The following is an 18,671-nucleotide window of genomic DNA, read 5'->3' as shown; positions in this document are numbered from 1 at the left end:
TACTGCAGCTGGATGTGAGCAAAGATGCATCAGAACACACAAACTCCGTACAAAGTGTTATTGCTGTTCACAGGAAAGATGAGTATATAGTGTACATGCCACAAATGCAGGGTCTGGTCTTTAAATTTTTATAGTCTCATAGCTGATTAGCAGAAGAAATTTTGCCAGAAGGAAAAAAAATCCAAACCTGTAATGCGTGCCACTGGGTGACGCTTGTAACAACATGCTTCTTGATTAACAACTAAAGAGTAAGAAACTGTCACAAAACTACTTGGTAGGGCTACCACAAATTACTTAAAAATATACATAAACTGTGTAGTCATCTGTCAATTATCCAGACTCTGGATTAAGTGTGATGACCTCAAAACCAAGATTCTACAGCTTTCCTTTATATTTACAGTCTCCTTGTTATTTTATCAGTCTCTGAACTTAATAGGGGTAGTTCTTATCCTGCACATAGAAAATCTGAACAACTTTGGTTTTGAGGAGGGGAAAGAACTCTTTTTTTCATGCTACAGGCAAGTCTTTAACTGATGATGTACCTTTATTGAAGGGAGCAGTGATATGCAGAAAATAACATCTCTTGCTGTGATTGCATCCTAGCACATTTGCCTGCAGTAAAATGGTTTTTCTTATGAAAAAGCAGATCTTTACAAAATTCTTTAATTGAAATCTACTTGCTTTGTTTTCCCTTTGGCTTTCTTGAATTCCTGTGCCTCTCATGAGGATTTTCAGGAACCTCCTGAGCCATTCTCAAGTTAGAAGAGCCAGGAGCTTTTCCCAAAGTATTAGGCACTCTGTATTAGGGAATTATGCAGATGTACCAAGGGTAAAAATGAGCAAAAATATGTCCTGATTTTCCTTCACCTGTGTTTCAGTGCTTGGCAGCAGCTGAACAGCTCCCAGGTCCTGCCTCTCCACCTCACTTGTCTCTTACAGGCTCTGAGTCTCTAGTGCTGAGTGATAATCCCAAAGTGCCACATCCAGCTGTGTAGGTGCACAGAGGGTCTGGTAATACTGCACAAAATGTAACCACATCTATGTCAGGAAAGTTTTATGGCATGGATGGTGGTATGCAGAAATACTTTTGCTGCTGGCATACTATACTGAAGTTGCTCATTTTTTTGAAACATGCTGGAAATCATGAAGGTGAGTGGGAGGTTGTAATACTGTGCTCTGCACCTTGGGTTTACTTACTGTCTTTAAGTTCTCTGTAATTTGTCGCCACTGAGTAAAAGAGCAAAACCTGTCCGCTGCAGGACTGGGGAGTTTTATGGCCAGATGGATTTCAGCAGAACTGTAGGCTCTAATGTCTCACCCAAATGTTTAACATATATCATAACAGAAAGTGCAGATAGAAGAAATAAACCAAAGTCAGAGAAGCCTTTGTGTTTAGTTGTAGTTACTGTTAGATTAGGAATTGCTAGATGTCATCTTTCATACCCTGTTCATAAATTTCAAGGCAGACAAAGAAAAGACATCTCTCCAGCAACCACACAATGTATCTCTTCCATAAAGCCATCCATAAGGATTGTCCCAGCCATGGCACGAAGCGTTTGTACTTAAGGAACTTGTATGTGTATTTTCCTTTATACAACCTCTTCTGAGCTTACTCTGGTTTTCCAACTGGACAATTAACTCTCCACTTCTCATTCTGTACTACTGTCTGCCTCCACATGATGAAAAGGTCTTGTTCCTCAAGGAATGCCATCAGCAATCATGATCTTCAATTACTCTATCTGTGGGGAAAACACTTCCTTACTTGTTTTTAAAGCAAGGGGGAAGTGCAGTATTTTCAACCTCCTGCTATTTATTTCTAAGTGATAACAGGGGGTTGATTAATGAAATATATGAACTGAGTCCTTCTCATTAGAACTGGGTATAGGCTTGGATTTCCAAATACAATCCCATGGACTGATGGAGACTGGTGCAGTTCTGGTCTGTGAAGTCCTTTTTCACTCTTTGCTGGTTGACAACTCTTCAGCTCAAACTGATCAAGACACAGGCACAAGAAGAGACAAACCACAAGACCAGATGCTGTCACAAAGCACACAAGTATTGAATGGAACTGCCTGGTGCAATATTAAAAATAAGAGCAATAGTTTTTCACCCATCTTATCCACTCTCTCTTTCAATAATCACATCTTCAAGGAATTCTCTCTGCAGCCAAAATAAAGTAAACATCACAGAGTAGCAGCTCTGCAATCATTCTCCATCCAGTCACAATTAGACCGGGTGATGCACAAAGCAATTAGGCAGAAATTTTCCATTGGATATAAAACACCAGTGCTTTTTAGCTGACACTTACTTAGCTAGATTTTATGTATGTGTACGAAGGCAAAAGTAGTTTCTCAAATCACCTTCTGACATAAGGACTGTCCATAGAAAAGACCTAAATCAACTTGGAGTCAGAAAAAAATGCAAGGGAGAAAGAGGTGGGAGAGAGGAGGTGTGTAAAAAAAAGCAGAGAAAAAAATTCAGATTTATTTTCATATAAACTGAATGCAATATGTCTGAAAGTGCATTTTCTCCCTATCCATTTAGCGAAGAAATACATACATCCTCACTTTTCCCCTCAGAAGACCTGATTTAGTAGACCATATTTCCAAGAGCAGGTTGCCTGCACAGGTAATAAATGAAGTCCACCTGCCTTACTCTCCTCCAGACTGTTGTAGCATTTCACTTTTGCTCTGCTTTTCACATATGGCAGTGTTGGCTGGCCCTTGGCTGTTCTCAGCCCCACCAACAACATCAGCTATGGACAGAAATTAATTTGGGTGCTGGGCTGGATGCTGCCAGACACAGTGGGAGTGGCCACAGTCACTGCTTGCTCTAGAGGAGCTGCTCCATTCCTACTGCACAGGGGCCACAGGAGGCTTGGTGAGCAAATGTAGAACAAAAAGCAAAAAAAATGTGAGACAAAACAGGAGTAGCCCCACAGTAATGGGGCTGTTCACTTATTTACACCAACTCATGCCCACAGCTTTGTCTTTGCCTGTGCCAGTCCACATACAATGACTGAGTTTGAAGTTTCATACTGAGTAAGAAAGGTACAAGGGATCAAATAATCTGAGACTGGGAGGTATGAGGTACGGAAATGAAGAATTTTGCTCCTGAAGTAAACTGCTGAGGGTCTCAAGTGGGGAGCAGGGCAAAGGAAGATACTCAGAAATTAGGAAATAATAAAACTATGATTTATTTTAGGGGAAAAAATTAGAATCACCTGAAAGTGTCACCATCCAATCTAAAAAAACTCCATTGCTCCCTTCAATGGAGTAGATTTGGTAGACTCTGTTGCCAGCAATTGCTTGCAAGAAGTACTGAGTTTGTCCTGCCAGCTTCTTTCCTCCCACATCATTAGAGCATTTCTAATTGTTTAACTGAGCACTAAAAGCAGAACATGATCCTTTGGTGAGGGAGCACAAGGATAGGGAAGAAGCACTGATCTGCACTCCTTCTGCACAAGATAGCTGTGAAAGCCAACATTAGAGCTCTCGGGGAATAGGATTGCCTTTAATCAGCTGACTCATTGGAGAACTCCTTATTAGTCTATTATTAGCAGTTAATCTGGATTCTGATGTACCAAAAGGAAGGTGTGTTCTATATCTGTGCACAGCAGAGCTTTGTTAATGGGTATTTTCCCCATTATCACATTAAGCCAGCACAGCTGAAGACTCAGCAGGGAGTAAGAAATCAGCAGCCAGAGGAAGTAATGCAGTTCAGTTCATAATAAAATACAAGTTACTTTTCAGTCTAGTTAACTAAAAAGAAATTAAAACAACTGTCAGCTTTGGGGGGAGAAAAAAGAGCAATGATAAAGAGCAAACGGCAAAACTGGATTATTTTGGTAAGAGTTACTGAGCAAAAAGACTGCCTATTTCTCACTGCTGAGCTCAATGACGTTAATGAATTTGGTCCTAATTATCTGGGGAACAGGATTAAGACATGTATGACATAAATAAATATGCTTGCCAATGCAAATAAAAAAAATCATTATATACTAATAATAGTAGGATGTGAACAAGCCATAAAAGTTCTTCAAATACTGAGCTAAAAAAACCTTGAGACAAATGGCATCAGCACAGACAACGTTTTGCAGCCGGGATCTTTGTAGTATGCCACAGTCCTCAGAGTGCAATCAGATTCAAGAGCCATGGTGTCCTTTGCAGCTGCAGAATTCACAGAATTTGATAGCTTGATTTTGTAGTACCAAGTGATGGCAGTAATTTAACAATAGGCAACTGCTACATCAACAAATTACAGATTAGAAACTTTAGCTGGACAATAGGCCTGTGGTCTTCAGAACTGATAAAGGGAGATCCAGAAAAAGGTCTTTTGCTCAAAATGCCATTTCTTCTTCACTGAAGACTATTACACTGAGTGCAGCCAACAATAATTACAAATTCTCAGACATATTCACACAAAAGTACAAAAAATTACCAATAGAAGCAAATTTACTTTAAGAATATTCCATGTGGTGTCCAGATCTTGACTTTCAGGTCCCGACTGTGTTTATCTACAGAATAAGCCTGCCTGGGATGAAAAGAGAGCAACAGTGAGCTCTCCAGTCCACCTTGGCTTGCAAAACACCTTCTGTTTCACACCATTAGAAAGTGTTTTGGGCTCGTTGTCTGGGTGAAGAAGTCCCATTGCTGGGACAGGGGATGACATGGGGTCTTGGGGAGGGTGGAGGAGCCCTGGGGGGGTGGGCAAGGCTGTGGTTGTCTTCAGGACCCAACACCCACTGGGCACACTCCTTGAGGAAAGGTGGTGGCATATGGTTGAGGCAGAGCTGAGTTTGGTTGGGCTGATTTCAGTCAAGGTCACATTAGAGCTGCTATTCACATTTGCACCAGGAGAAAGGTGACATGCTAAAATGCACAACACATAACAGTGGCTAAACCAGCTCTTCTTCTAAAAGACCAGGTCACATCTGGGGTATGGTGTCTGAGCATCATATCCCTCACTGTCTCTTTATTGTGCAGTCAAATAGCAGGGACTAAACCACAGCTAAATATGGTGTTCTTGGAGGGAGCTCTCATCTTTCCCCGTTTACAGTATCGCCCATCCAGTGTCCCTGGTTCAGTGTTTGGCTGCCCACTCACCACACTAGCACCCAGTACAGGGATGCTTCATGTGATTGCTCAGTGATTCACTGCCTTGTTTGGATTTTCTGGCTCCTGGGCTCATGTTTATCAGCAAAACACACACTCTCTGTGTCAGGCTGTAAGCGGATTGGAGCTGTGCAAAATGCCTTTGAGCAAAATGCTAGACACAGTCAGGCATAATTAATGTCTATTTAATTGAACAACAGCACATCTTATGCAGCTTTACTCCCATGTCATTTAGCATGTACTTTCCACTTTTCCAAAATGTAAGATGTGATAATGAACATATAAGTGAAGATATGTTTTTTATTTACTTTTTGAAGATCTGATTCTTCATCTCTGTTGCACTATGATCATGACAGAACAACTGAATACCAGGCCCTGCAGGTAGTATTTACTTCACCTCATTGAAACTACTTGCCTTTGTTCCCAGAGGGAAGCAGACAGGGTTAACCAAGTAGCTCCAGAGTGATTCATCTAACACAGGTTACATGAATCATGCAGGTGCCTCTCAGAGGGATGGGGACATGAGTCTCTCTGCACTAATGCTGACCTTAAACCGCACTGTCTGAAAACTATACTGGCAGCCAAGTGAAATGAAGACATCACTAACAGCCTAAAGGCTGATTTTTACAAGAGCCTTTTCAGATGGCCAATAAGTAAGACAAGGTTTAAGACATAATCATTACACATACAATGCTGAATAGAACTTTCCTGCTGTAGCACAGGAGATGCATAAATGCACAAGGAACTTGGCTATGAAATGGGAGAAATCAGTACATGTGCTGTGTTCAGCATGGATGGCAACAGGGGTCTTCTCACAGCAGCTGCTGGGGCACTTCTGGAGAGGAATTACTTCTTTTGCCATCCACACTGATGGAGCACCAACTGCTGTATCTCCACAGCCTTAGACATATGGTATCATGGCTTGTGGAGTTTTCTGCCCTGCTTCTGCAAGCCAGTGTGTGCTGTCACTGCATCACCATGGTCATGTCCTGCTCCACCCACCCAGTCTCCTGAGAAAAGGAGTATCATAGCCAGCAAGCTTTTCAGGGAACATAATAAAATAGCAGCAGTTACAATGATGGCAGCTTTAATCTTACTCCACAAAGCCAGTTCCTTGTCACTGATGGCTCTTAGACTCTGTAGTAATGTAAGAAAAGGGTGGCACAGCCACAGCAGGATCTTCTTGAGTCCCCTAGCTGGGACACACACATGCACACATGTACGACAATACTCAAGCTGCTGCATGACCTACAACCACCACTAGTTTGTCTTTTGCTTTCTCTCTATTGTCTCAATAAAATTTATTCATTTTGAAAACACACAGTAAACATAGAAGCTTGACATTGAAAAAAAATCTCCATCATTAATAAATCAACCATTTTGATGGCTAGCAGAACCTTCAATAATTTCACTGCATTGTACTCCAGTGCAAATCATGTATCTGCAAAATGTACATCTCAGTGACAATGTGTGGGACAATACCATCCTTTTCAGAAGCAGTGGGCTCTGCAAGGTCTCTGTCATATATTTTTTCTCCTTCATGGTAATTAACATATTATTTAATACTTTCTTATTATTTTCTACACTAAAAGCTACTAAAGTTTCCCATGAATAAGGGAGGATGTGCTCTCATCAAGCCAACCACACTGAGCATGCTACCCATTAAAAGATGTAGATGACTAGAAAAGGGAATGTCTGTCACTTGCTCAAGCACATTTCTCAGGTGAGCTGCTCCAAAGCTGGGTACCTGACATGCATTGTTCCTGCAAAGCACAAAATTAGAGAAACTGGCAGGAAAAGGCTTTGATTCCTTGAGCCTGTGGAAGTAGCTAAAGCCCAGTTTTTCACAAATCCCCTGTGTTACTGGAAATTTAATCAATGGTCAAGCTGGAAAACTTAGAAGCTAAAAGAAAAATAGCTGATCCAAAGTCACAAGCTCAAGGAATGTATTTCTAGCATGACTCATAAACTAGATCTGATTGTTTACCCTCTACAAATCTCAGTTCTATGTAGCTCACAATTTGGCCACCAGAGCTGAGCAAGTGAACTGGCCCTGGTGTCCCTCCCGCCGCACTGTGCCTCTCTGCAACCCTGGTCTGAAGGGTTTGAAACAATTCTGTTACACTGTAAAGACCCAATATCCCACATGAATTGAGATGATAAAACATAATTAACAAAGAGAGAAACAGGGGAGAACAATATGAACACATCCCATTCCAGGAGACAGAAAAAATATTTTGATCTCCTAGTTACAAGCCCACTCCTGGTTGACTTCTGACCCAAGACTGCTACTGGCAATTACATCACCACTGCTGGTCAGTATAACACTGCCTCCAGTAGCTCTTTTCCTTGTTAGCAGGATATGTACAAGGGCAACTTCAGCTCAGTGAGTCAGTGGAGGGAAATGAGCTCCTTCAGCAGGCACAGCAGAGCAGCTAAGGTTGGCTTTGGCACTAAATTGCCTTTCATGCACTCCCTCACTGACAGCTTAAGGAAAAGGTAAAGCTAAAATAAGAAGCATCCTTAGGGCACAAAACATTCTTTCATTAGAGGATCACATGGAACTCTGTCTGACAGCTTGCCTGAACATCTTCAGATATCTGCTTTTATCAAATGCCTCTTTCCTCCCTCACACCAATATACATCAGAAGCAACCCTTAAAATAAGTCAATATCAAGCATAACTGAGGTTTAAAAATGTCACAATTATGCAAAGGCAAAACAAACGTAAAAGTCCTCATGTTCCACAGGAGATGAACATCCTGTGCCCCATATATCTGCACATTTCTGGCTCAACAATACTCTGTAACACCTGTGCCTGGATGCTTCTCATGAAGAACAGAACATATCTGCTGCCTTCATTATCCTGGATTCTCCCTTCTGTCTTCACTCACATCACAGGAGGCCCTCAATACCAGCTTTGGATTATTTGCTGATTAACCACATGTTTAATATTGTCCTTATGTGTTGCATATAACTTGTTAACTTGTTAGCTTTGTAGATGAATAAAAAAAGCTGAGAAGAGAAAAAGAGGCAGAAAAATATGTCCTACTCTCAGAATAGCCTTCTTGAGATCATGCAGGTTCAAGCACTGTCCCTTATTTGAAGATGTTATATTATTTGTGGAGTGTCACTCATGATTTTACATTGCCATCATCCCAGGAAAGTGCTGTCTTTGGAAGTTCTTAGACTCCCAGCTCCCAGTGTCTCAGTCTCTTATTTACAGTCATGTGATTATACTGAGGCAGCAAGCCTCCTCAGCCCAAAACAACCAGGAGATACCTAAGAGCTCCACCACACTGGCTTTCCATAGCACTCCTCAGTCACAAGTAACATAATGGTCCTTACCATGGACTTTTCCATCATTTTGGCAGGGAGGTATTTCTTCAGTTTTCTGATAAACCAGAAGTTTCTCCATGGGTGCCCTCACATAGGCTGATTCCAAATCCCTCGCAGCCCCACCTGAAGTGAGCATTGACTGATCTGTTCACACTGGGGGCTGTGGAGCAAATACACAAAGTCATGCTTGTACAAATTCAACAGAAAAAGGGAAGATGCACATTTGATCAGTTTCAGGCCCAAAGTCTGTGGAACTGGGAGAAAGTGAGGATGAGAACGTGGAGATGAGGACAGCCTGCACTAACATTCTATCAGTGATGAGATGAAGGTTGAGACAAGATGAGGTTACTTCTCACTCACACAGGAAGATGTCAAGTTCTGCAGGTAGCAGACACAAAATATAACTTTTTGTGAAGAACATATCTGACTTGCAAACAGCTGGGTTTTGGATAATTTTATTTTCCATTTCTGAAAAATATTGGAAAACATTTTGACCAGTGAGAGGAAAAGTTCCTGAATTTTAGAAAAGTGCAATAAAAAAGTCATGGAAGTGAAAGGGCAGATACTTAACAGACAACATGTGGGAAGTGAGCTATTTTATGGGTTGCTTCACACCTTGAATGGACTTGGCAACACTCTGCTGTTTGTATTACAACTTTAATTTCACCTCCAGACCATGCCAGCGGTTTCTCAGTGGCAGCCCCATGTATCAGTCTCCTGCTGAAGATACTTCTCCACCTTCACCACATCAGCACCCAATACTGAGAGAAACTTAGCTGTCTGGCCCTGGCCCTGGCTAGATCTAGAAGTAATGGATGTAGCAATCACATATATTTATAGAAAAGAAACCCAGTGACAGTAACAATCAAAGCCATGCCTGAAAACTGACCACCACACCAGCTCTGTACATCCTGTAGCAATGCAAAAAACATAATAAACCCATGCCTGGACATGAGAAAGTAAGATATAGTGCCTTGCAGAGTCAAATGCAACATGCTGTCTCTAATATTAATTACTAATTACATTAAAGCAGCACAAATCACCTGGTAGTAACTTCTTTGTTTATTTAAAATCTGTGTCACTACTTTAGTTATTGTCTTTCCATGATGCACTTGTGGAGGGTATACTTCCCCACAAATGGAGCAGCAAGTTCCCAAAACCCACCTGTTTAAATACACAAACTGTTCCACATACATTTGGGGAAAAACTGATTTGCCAAACACAAACATACATGGAGAAATTCCTGAGCAGGTTGAACAGACCCTCCTGCTTGCTGTCACCTTGCCAGCTGCAGTGGAGAGAAGGAGCTGCCAAGTTCAAAACTTCATGAGAACACTCACGGCTGCCACAGGAACTCTCTCCTGTAGGTCTCAGGCAAGCCAGGGACTTCAGCTGCCACCCCAGATGGGAAACATGCAGGAGGCCACAGCTGAGTCAGCCCAGCCCAGAAAATTTGGGGATCATCATCACATGGTTACATATTCTAGCCCATGCGGCTGTGACAGCAAATATTAAAGAGCTCAGTCCAAGTTTTCTTTAATGCAGCAAGCCTGAAACATCTTAACGTTATAAATAACCACCACTAATACTTGGGGTTACCCAATGGCTAAACTAGGTTATGCCATTTTTTGGTTTAATTGGGGATAGCCCAGCATATAAATAGATTGTGGTTATGTTTAGCTGGGTAAAAGGATTAGAGACTGGCTTAACACAGAAGTAGATCCTGATTTCCACTTCAGAAATAGAAAGAGATTAACTTCACAATAACAACAAAGCCCACACATAGTGATGAACAAGTGAATAGAGGGTTTCACTCATCAGGGATGTTTGTAAGTGACAGTGATCTGACATCTTGGATGTTTGTGTCATTTCCTGTGCTAAGACAAGGGCATCCCTTAAGTATTATGAGACAGGTAAATACTCCAAGGGAATAACCCTGAGTAGTAAATTATCGCTGACACTGCAGGCATACATCAGGTTTTACAAGGCACCTGTTGTACTCCTTGTACTGCCTCTCATTAACAAGGCACTCCCTCCAGAGCAGCAGCTCTTGGTTTTTGGTGGTTGCAGTTTTATTCAGACATCTGGAGTAGATCTCTGTGTCATTAGGTCTTTGCTTTAAATCAGTAAAATGACAGAGGCACAAAACAGTGCTTGTGAGGAGTATTGGAAAAAGCACTTAAATCATAACTGCTGCGGAAAATATTGCTTAAATAATAATTTGCTTCTAACTATTTAAAGAGAACTTCTGAAACAGTTACAAAACTGAAGATTGAAAGAATTGGAAACAACATCATTAATATTTGACATACACAGTCAGACACCCAGCTGCATTGTGCCAAACTCTATGCAAGCATATATCAAAAATACAGTCCTTGTCCCAGAAAACTGTCAGCCTCATTATTAAACTGGAGGCATGGGAAGCAGAAGGAAACAAAGAGAGAGCATTGGTAATAGGAAAAGCAATGGTCAGAGCAAATCAGCATCACAACAGGTATCAAATACTTGCAGAATAATCAAAGACTTTCATGTAGACTTTAATAGAGAGGGAAATACCTCTGTGGTCTATAGGGATGTTTTGGATGTGGTGGACAGTAGAGGAAAATATATGGAAGAGGGAAAATTGTAGATACATTCTCCTCCATCACTACAGAAAAGAGTTTTCTAGGGGGAGCAGAGTTGAGTATATTTTCTAACAGAATTTTAAATGTCTTTGGGGCTATTAAGGACACCTTTACATTACCTACAGAATTTATCATTCAGTTTTAGGCTATGTTCATAATAACATATTTGGCCTTAGACAGTCTGTTAGCCTGAGTCCTGTTTGGATTTCTCAAAAGCAGAAATCACAGAAAAGAACTAATTTGCCACTTTCACACTATTTAGGTTTTCTCCTGTTGTTTTTTTTTTTGTTTGCTTGTTTTTTTTATAATTTTTAAAAAGTGTTTAGGTCACCTTAATCTAAATTTCCAGAAGTTAGCAATAATTTCTTGATGCCCTGGTAACCTTAACACTTTCTTCATTTTTTATTCTTTTACCAAATTAAAAAAATAGTGTCAGAAAACTAGTTTCTTACGAAATGTATTGAGCTGGGCACAAAAACCTGTGCCTAGAAACATAAGATCTTTTATATTAAAAGACCAAAGACTTTCCTTTGTAAGAAGACAATGAAACATAAAAACAACCACAATGGAAAAAGTGGAATAGATTTACAGTTTTAAAATAGCGTGCATGATACAAAAGTTCATGGGTCTATTTAAATTTCAACAAAAAAAGTTGGTGGGTTTTTTCATGACTGCAAAATGCATTCATTGTGGGTTTTAAGTGCCTCAATTTAGAAATTGAAGGCAATTTTTATTAATAGCACATGTAATCCTAATACAAGAGATTCCTGTGGTAGATTCATATGCTCCTTAAACAGGCACCCATAGCATCAGTAGAAAAAAGGACTTGGCAAAGGAGGATCCCAGTAGCAGAGGGGTCCCTGTTGGCAGTGCCACCTCACTGCTGTCCCACAGGCAGGGTGGGCATACTGGAAAGGTACTGAGAATAAGGCATGAACATGCAGCCTCTCCCACCTAGAAGGAGATTCTACCCAGAGATACCCATGAGCCAAGATGGTTCCTGAGTCTAAAGCATCTGGGGCACGAGGGCCTCAGGATGCTGCGCTGCACTGCCCAAGAGTACAGACCCAGCCATCAGGAGGCAGAGCAAACACAACCCTCAGAGGAATGTAAGGAAAGAAAGGCCACTTTGTTTGCTGTCACTGGCTGTAATTCACAGCTTTATTCTCTTTCCACCCTGTTTATTTTAAGAACTTCTTTGACATATGGGGAATGCTGGTCCCTCTGCTTACTATGTATAGATTCAATTTATGTCAGCTTTTTCAAGGAAATAGTTCTTGTGGGCTGGGAAAGAAGAGAAAATACACTCCTCTCAACTTTCTGAGAAAGCAAATAGCCACCAGGCAAACCCTCTGTCCAGCGGACCTTGACATTACAGTAAAGGTGTAATCAAAATAAGTGTCCCACAATCCGTTTTATCAGAAGCCCTGTGGGATGTTGTGGTTCCCAAATTTGTAGATCTCCAGTCTTCCCCTCTTTGGAGAAAGCTGCTTTTCACCACGTGGCCACCAAAGCAGGCGGCCACAGCTCAGAAATGGCAGTGAACAGCCAGAGACTGTCTTACTTGCGTGCAGGAACCCAGCCCTGCAAAAAAAGGGATAGGATTTCATTAGAAAGCCCTGAGGTTAAAAGGTAGTCATTAGTTGAAGAGGCATCTGAAAACTCTTGGGTAAAATCTTTAGAAAGGCAAGGAAGAGTTAAAAAGCACAGTGAAGGTTTTAAGAACATTGCACAATCACAGAGCAGCAGTGAAAGAGAAGCCCAGAGCTGCAATGACATGTCATCCATTCCTCTGACTGTCCTTTGAAGGAATTTAAGGAATGCCAAGAATGGGTCTGATATTGTGCTAAATGCTTATTTGTTTTCTTCTTTTTATAAATTTGATGCTTGGGTGATTTCTTGCCCTAAAAAATGAATTCCAAGCTGTCCTGAAGGTAAAAGAGCCAGAGCTGTCATTACCAGTGGAGTCTCTGAAATGAGCTACAGAAATACTAAGACTAACAAATTATAAATTCCAGCTGCTGATGTTCCCAGTACACAGAACAGAGCTGTTATGAGCTATGAGAGCTCTTAGGAGAGGGAGGAGAATTGCCAGAATTGGAAAACCCCTTTGCATTAATAATTTTATATAAAGTTTCCAGTGGAAATATTTTGGCACACCTACCCTCGAAGAAACCCATTAAAACCTTGTGTGAAATACATTTCTGCTTTTCGAATTTCCTTTCTTGTGAATTCCCCTAATAGCTTGCTATTTGCCAGCAAGCCAACCCCAGGCCATTCTGGTGTTGCATAAACCAGCGAGCAGTGGAAGTGAGGGAGTTGTACCATCAGCCCACACCCACAGTCAGTTAGGATGCTGTCTCTTCAGTTCCTTTCCAAGGTGACTCCCTAGCTGTGCACTTCGTCTTGCAAGAAGTTGTGCAATGCTATGGTCATTTTTCTGGTGCTGTTATCACAAAGAGAATTCAAGGTAACTGCAGCTTTCTGGCAGGGACCTGAATTAATGTGGAAATCTTTTACCGACACTCACAGCCCAGGCATCCTCTGCTCATTAGCAGCACAGTTACGTTCTCCAGTCAGGGCATATATTGACAGAAGCAGTTTTTAAAACATGCTTTGAAGGATCCGAAGGCAGAAGATGTCTTTGTGACAGAGGGGCCGGGGGTGAAGTCACCCTGCAGCCAGGTCTGCAGCAACAGCACCAAACACTGGAAAGCAGTGACAGCACAGAGAGCCCCAGGGGCCTGCTTGGCAAAAGGAGGAGGTGGCAGAAGGTACAAAAAGCAAACAGCTAATGAAAAAGACACCTGCTGCAAACCAAGCATTGCTAAGCATGGCATAGCAGGGAGGGCAGTGCATGCTCACCCAGCTGGAGCACTGAGGAGGGTAAGGGAAGGCCCTGCAGCTGGAGCACACAACAGGGATCGTACAGACACGATAAAAGCTTGGTACATGCCAGATAAGGCCTGCCAGTAGAATAAGAGATTCATAGTGTCATGAGTACTAAATGTATGTATCCTTCTTCAAAGCCTTTCCAAAAATTACAAATTATCTCAATGCAGATGTTTCTTTACGTATTATTCCTTTTTCATATGTCTACTTCCCCTCTTCCCTGGCACTTAGGTAAATGATTCAGTAGATTGCAAATCTGTCAAAGGCCCAGGCAGCTGTCATCATAATAGGGATAACAGATATTACACATAGTCTTTCATCCTTCTATCACGCAGACGGTCCTCATGGATCACAGCAGTGAGATGAGTGTGAATAAGAATTACTGCACAACAAAATCCACTGTAAAAAAAAAGAAAAAAAAGGATGACAGAAGGTCAGAATACATTATGTGAAATATCAGCACTGTCAAAACAGAAACACTTTTCTGTGTTTTCCTTTTTATCAACAAACATTTTTACAGGCAGTGGAATGCTGCATCCCCAGCTTGCTTCTGAACCAATGCTTGAGCACGTGGGCTTTGCATGAATTTACATGTGCAGAGGTGCATGTGTAAAACATGATTTGCACACAGAGCTACAATACTGTACATACAGAAGGAAAGAGAGTTCAAATACTTCTTTTGTTTTTTTGGAAGGCATCTCTTTTCTTCAGTGCTAAAAGAACAGAAGAATCTGTTGGCATTATAAAATGAGACACGTAAGTCAGCTCACAGAGCTAAAAGCTACACATTGTGGGCCAGAGGCTGGAACATATGCAAAAATATTTGTGACTGCATGTAGACAAAATCAAGTTTCCATTTTAGCTCTTTCTTTGACAGAAAATGCAGAATTTCAACCAATTATATAGTCATTTAAATAGCTGTGCACATTATAGCTTTCCCTTTTGTGTGGTCTTGCTTTATTTCATGTGTGCCATTTACCACCTCCTGCTGCCAATGATTTGGAACCCAGTTCTATTAGTTTGCTGCTGTAGCAGACACCAAGCAACAATGTTGGCTGTAACAGCACGTACACTCAAGTCATGATTCATTATTTTTGGTTCCTAAGAGTATACATGATTCTAATCAAATTCATCTGTAAGCAAGTCAAGTGTGCCTGATTAATGCTAACAAGGAAAATCTGAGGGCAGATAAGCATGTAATGTCTGCTTCATTTGAAGGACATGGAAAACTGAAAAACTGTATTGGTGCAAAGCCTATTTCTAAAACATTAACTATACTTTGTCTTTTTGCATCTGTCAGCTGTAAGTACTGACAGGTTAGGAGCAGGGTTTTTCCATTGCTGCTGGAATGTGGTTTTTCTTCTAGAGATGTATGTGTGTCTAGTTTTGCAGCCACATCACAATTTGTCCCTGAAGCCATGAAATATTTATAGGGATCCTTCTATGCATTTGAATTGCAGCAAGTAGAACAGTCCCACAGGTCCTACATTCTGAAAAATTAAATTTAGACATTGTGTCTCCACAGATTTCAGTAGCAGGAACCTAAATAACTTACAGAATCAGGGCCACCATCCCTCATCCAAGAGGTACAAACTAAAAACTAGTTTGTGACCAGCTGCACTAAAAGCTGCCACTAACAGTGACTAATAGACCTCATCAGCTGTCACTGATGAGGGTTCCACAAGTCTGAGCTGTGCAGGACACTGACGTGCCAGCTGATGGTCTCTTCATCTATTAACACAGGTGGGCACAAGACAATGAGCCCCGTAGGTAAAGGTAACCACAGGTATGAAATAGAGGCTTGTACAGTAACCACTCTTTCATACAAACCTTTTGCTAGAAGGTGCAGTGCCTAGAGAAAGGTGCCAGCACCTGTGGGGCAATGTGTTATTCCAGCAGCAGCATAACCTTTTTCTGGAACTGCGCACGTAACTCCACAGCCTGATTTACCGTAGCTCCACTGCCTGCACAGCGGGGCTGTTGACTGCTGTCTCACAGTATTTTGGTAATCCTGTTCATATAAATACCAGTGTTACTGCAGGCTGCAAAACAGCTTACCACAGGAGCAACGCTGTGCCACTCCAGTCCTGCAGGGCAGTGAGAGCAGCAGCTGGGAAAACGATGCTGCAGTGCCTGGGCTCAAGCCCCTTGGAGGAAACAAAACAAAAACTGCTCAGCCTTCCTCCCTCTCAGCTTTAGGCAGGAGATGTTCTACACTGAGACTAGCAAGAAAGTGTGAAGTGTATAGAAGAGGGAAGGGACTATAATTACATCTAGCACTTACAACCTATACATTACTGAGCATAAATGACTGTATCAGTCCTTGTGTATAGCACTGGTGCAGGAGAATGAAAATGTGTGCATGAGCAATCAAAAAAATCCACCTCAAACAGTAGTCATTTCCATCGTGAAATGATTCCAGCAGGTCTTCCTTATAGCAGCCTGGTGGACATAGCACTCTTGCTCAAAATCGGAAAGTGGTACATATTCCTCTCTTCCCCTGGAAGGGACTCAGAGCCATATGCTCCCAGGGCTGCTGCTGCAATATACCCTGAGAAACCAACACAAAGTTCACAGAGCAAGGTTGAGCCCACCATTCCTGAATTTTTTAACTGCTAGACTTCATTCCTGCTTTTATATATTAGACTGTGTCCACGAATATTATCAGTCCACTGTGTCAGTTTTGGCAAGAAACTGCTCCGTGTCACCTGCAATTCTTCTATAAACCAGGGGTTTATAGACCTGAATTCCTTCAGGATAAGGAGCTCTCCTATGAACAAACTGTGTAAGGAACTGATTATTAAGCAAAAGGTTGCCTTACCTTCTATTCAGATCCCTCTTTTCATGACTGAAAGAGACACGAAGGTAACAGAACAGGGTGCACACAGACACTAGGTGTGATTTTGTTGGATGTTCTGTAAGGCTAGGCCCTCATGCTCCCCCTACACTGCACTGGAAGAGCTCACATGCTCATTTTGGGATCCAACCTTCTCACCTCCTGACACTCCCAGCAAGTGTGGAATATGCATGCTACTGGGATTGCATGCACTGAGCTGTTCAGACACCAGACAATACTACTTGTGGGGAACTCTGAATCCCAATCTCACACAGGACTTAAGAGGGATCAGTTCTGAGTAGATTAGCCCCATGGGATGCAGAACTAGAGTGCCCATCTCTGTTTCTGGGCATACTGAATACAGGATCCCTGGGGTCAGTCGTCTTAAAATTTGTCATGTAGTCACCAGTGATCAGCTTTTGGCATCTGAACACATGCCTGCTTTTTTCCTACACTCTTGTCAAAAAGCTGAGGAAATACCTGACTTCACCTGAGGGGAAACCAGGTATTTTTGTTTGGATAGTACCTTCCAGGGAATGGATGCTTGGAGACATCTAGCAGCAAGCTTGCAAGTCCAAAGAACCAAATGTCTAAAAACACTTGAAAGCCATGTGGATTCAATCCAGAGTGTGTGGTGCCTGTAGTCATGACTGCCTTATGTCTACTGCAGTGTGGAGCTTTGGGCACCCATTATTGTCTAGTCGAAGAGATTGCTCCAAGCTCCATTAGGTTTTACTAATCTCTTCATGGTTTTTCTGTTTTGCCTGCTGACTTAGTGTTATCTTACTTACACCTTCCCCATCTATTGACTTAATCCCTATCAATGGAAATATATCAGACAGTGATGATCTCAACAGGCTACAGTAAAGGAGCTGCAACCTGTGGTGACATCCCCTGTGTTTGCAAGGGGCAAGCCAATTCTCTTGTGCATTAAGAAAGTTTAGGATGTTGGTTCAAAACCAGACTAAAAATCTTTGAGCTAAATACTAGCAAAGTCTCAACTGTTTCTGTGTGGCTGCTGCCTGTAGTAATGTACACAGAGAAGCATCTTAGAGGAGACAGAGCCTCTTGTGGGCCTCACAGTTTAGATTTTTTCCTGTACAGTATTTTGCAATGACTAACATTTACTGCAACTGTCTTAATGTGTGTTTCTATATGCAAATCCCTCAGCCCAACAAAAGTCCATCACAGCTTTTGCCTTTGAAAACCTCTCGTCTATATCAGCAATGATGGCAAGCAGAAGGCACTACCATTCTGGTTAATTAATCTCCACACAGCACCTCCTAGCAACCCAAGGCTGTTTTGCTAACACTTCTAGCTGGGGCTTGTAAGTGTATAACTTGACCACATGGGAATGCACTATCTCACTCTTATGAGCTCAGAAGGCTTTAAAGGAAACATTACCTACTTCAATGCTTTTTCTGAGATGCCATCAGTGGCTGGACAGACCAAATGACCAATAGACAGTCACAGCAGGCAGTAAGACAAGTCTGATGCTAAAATACATAGTTAATTAGCAACATTTCTATTTTCCAAAAAGGCTGATGAAGACACCCAGTCAAACCTTAGCTTCAAATGTGTTTACTACAGTAAATTTCAAGGAATTCCAGAGCATAAATGATATCTATCTGGAAGGCACCTAAAACACTGAACTTGTGCCACTGAGTGGGTACAGCATTAAGTGCTGATAAACAACCAGAGATACGCCCATCCAGGATGGAGGCCGGCCCATAACTTTCATGAGTTTTTGTCACTGACATACACTATCTGTGTGAGAGTAATTTCCAGACCCCCCCATATTCCAAAAGCACTGGAGCTTCTCAGATGCACTAGTGAGTGCAATGTGACATCCCACCCTTAAAATCAC

This window comes from Pithys albifrons, chromosome 4 (genome assembly GCF_047495875.1).
Source record: "Pithys albifrons albifrons isolate INPA30051 chromosome 4, PitAlb_v1, whole genome shotgun sequence".
NCBI classification, from domain to species: Eukaryota; Metazoa; Chordata; class Aves; order Passeriformes; family Thamnophilidae; genus Pithys; species Pithys albifrons.
The sequence above is the reverse complement of the archived record's forward strand: the minus strand, read 5'-3'. Positions refer to the sequence as shown.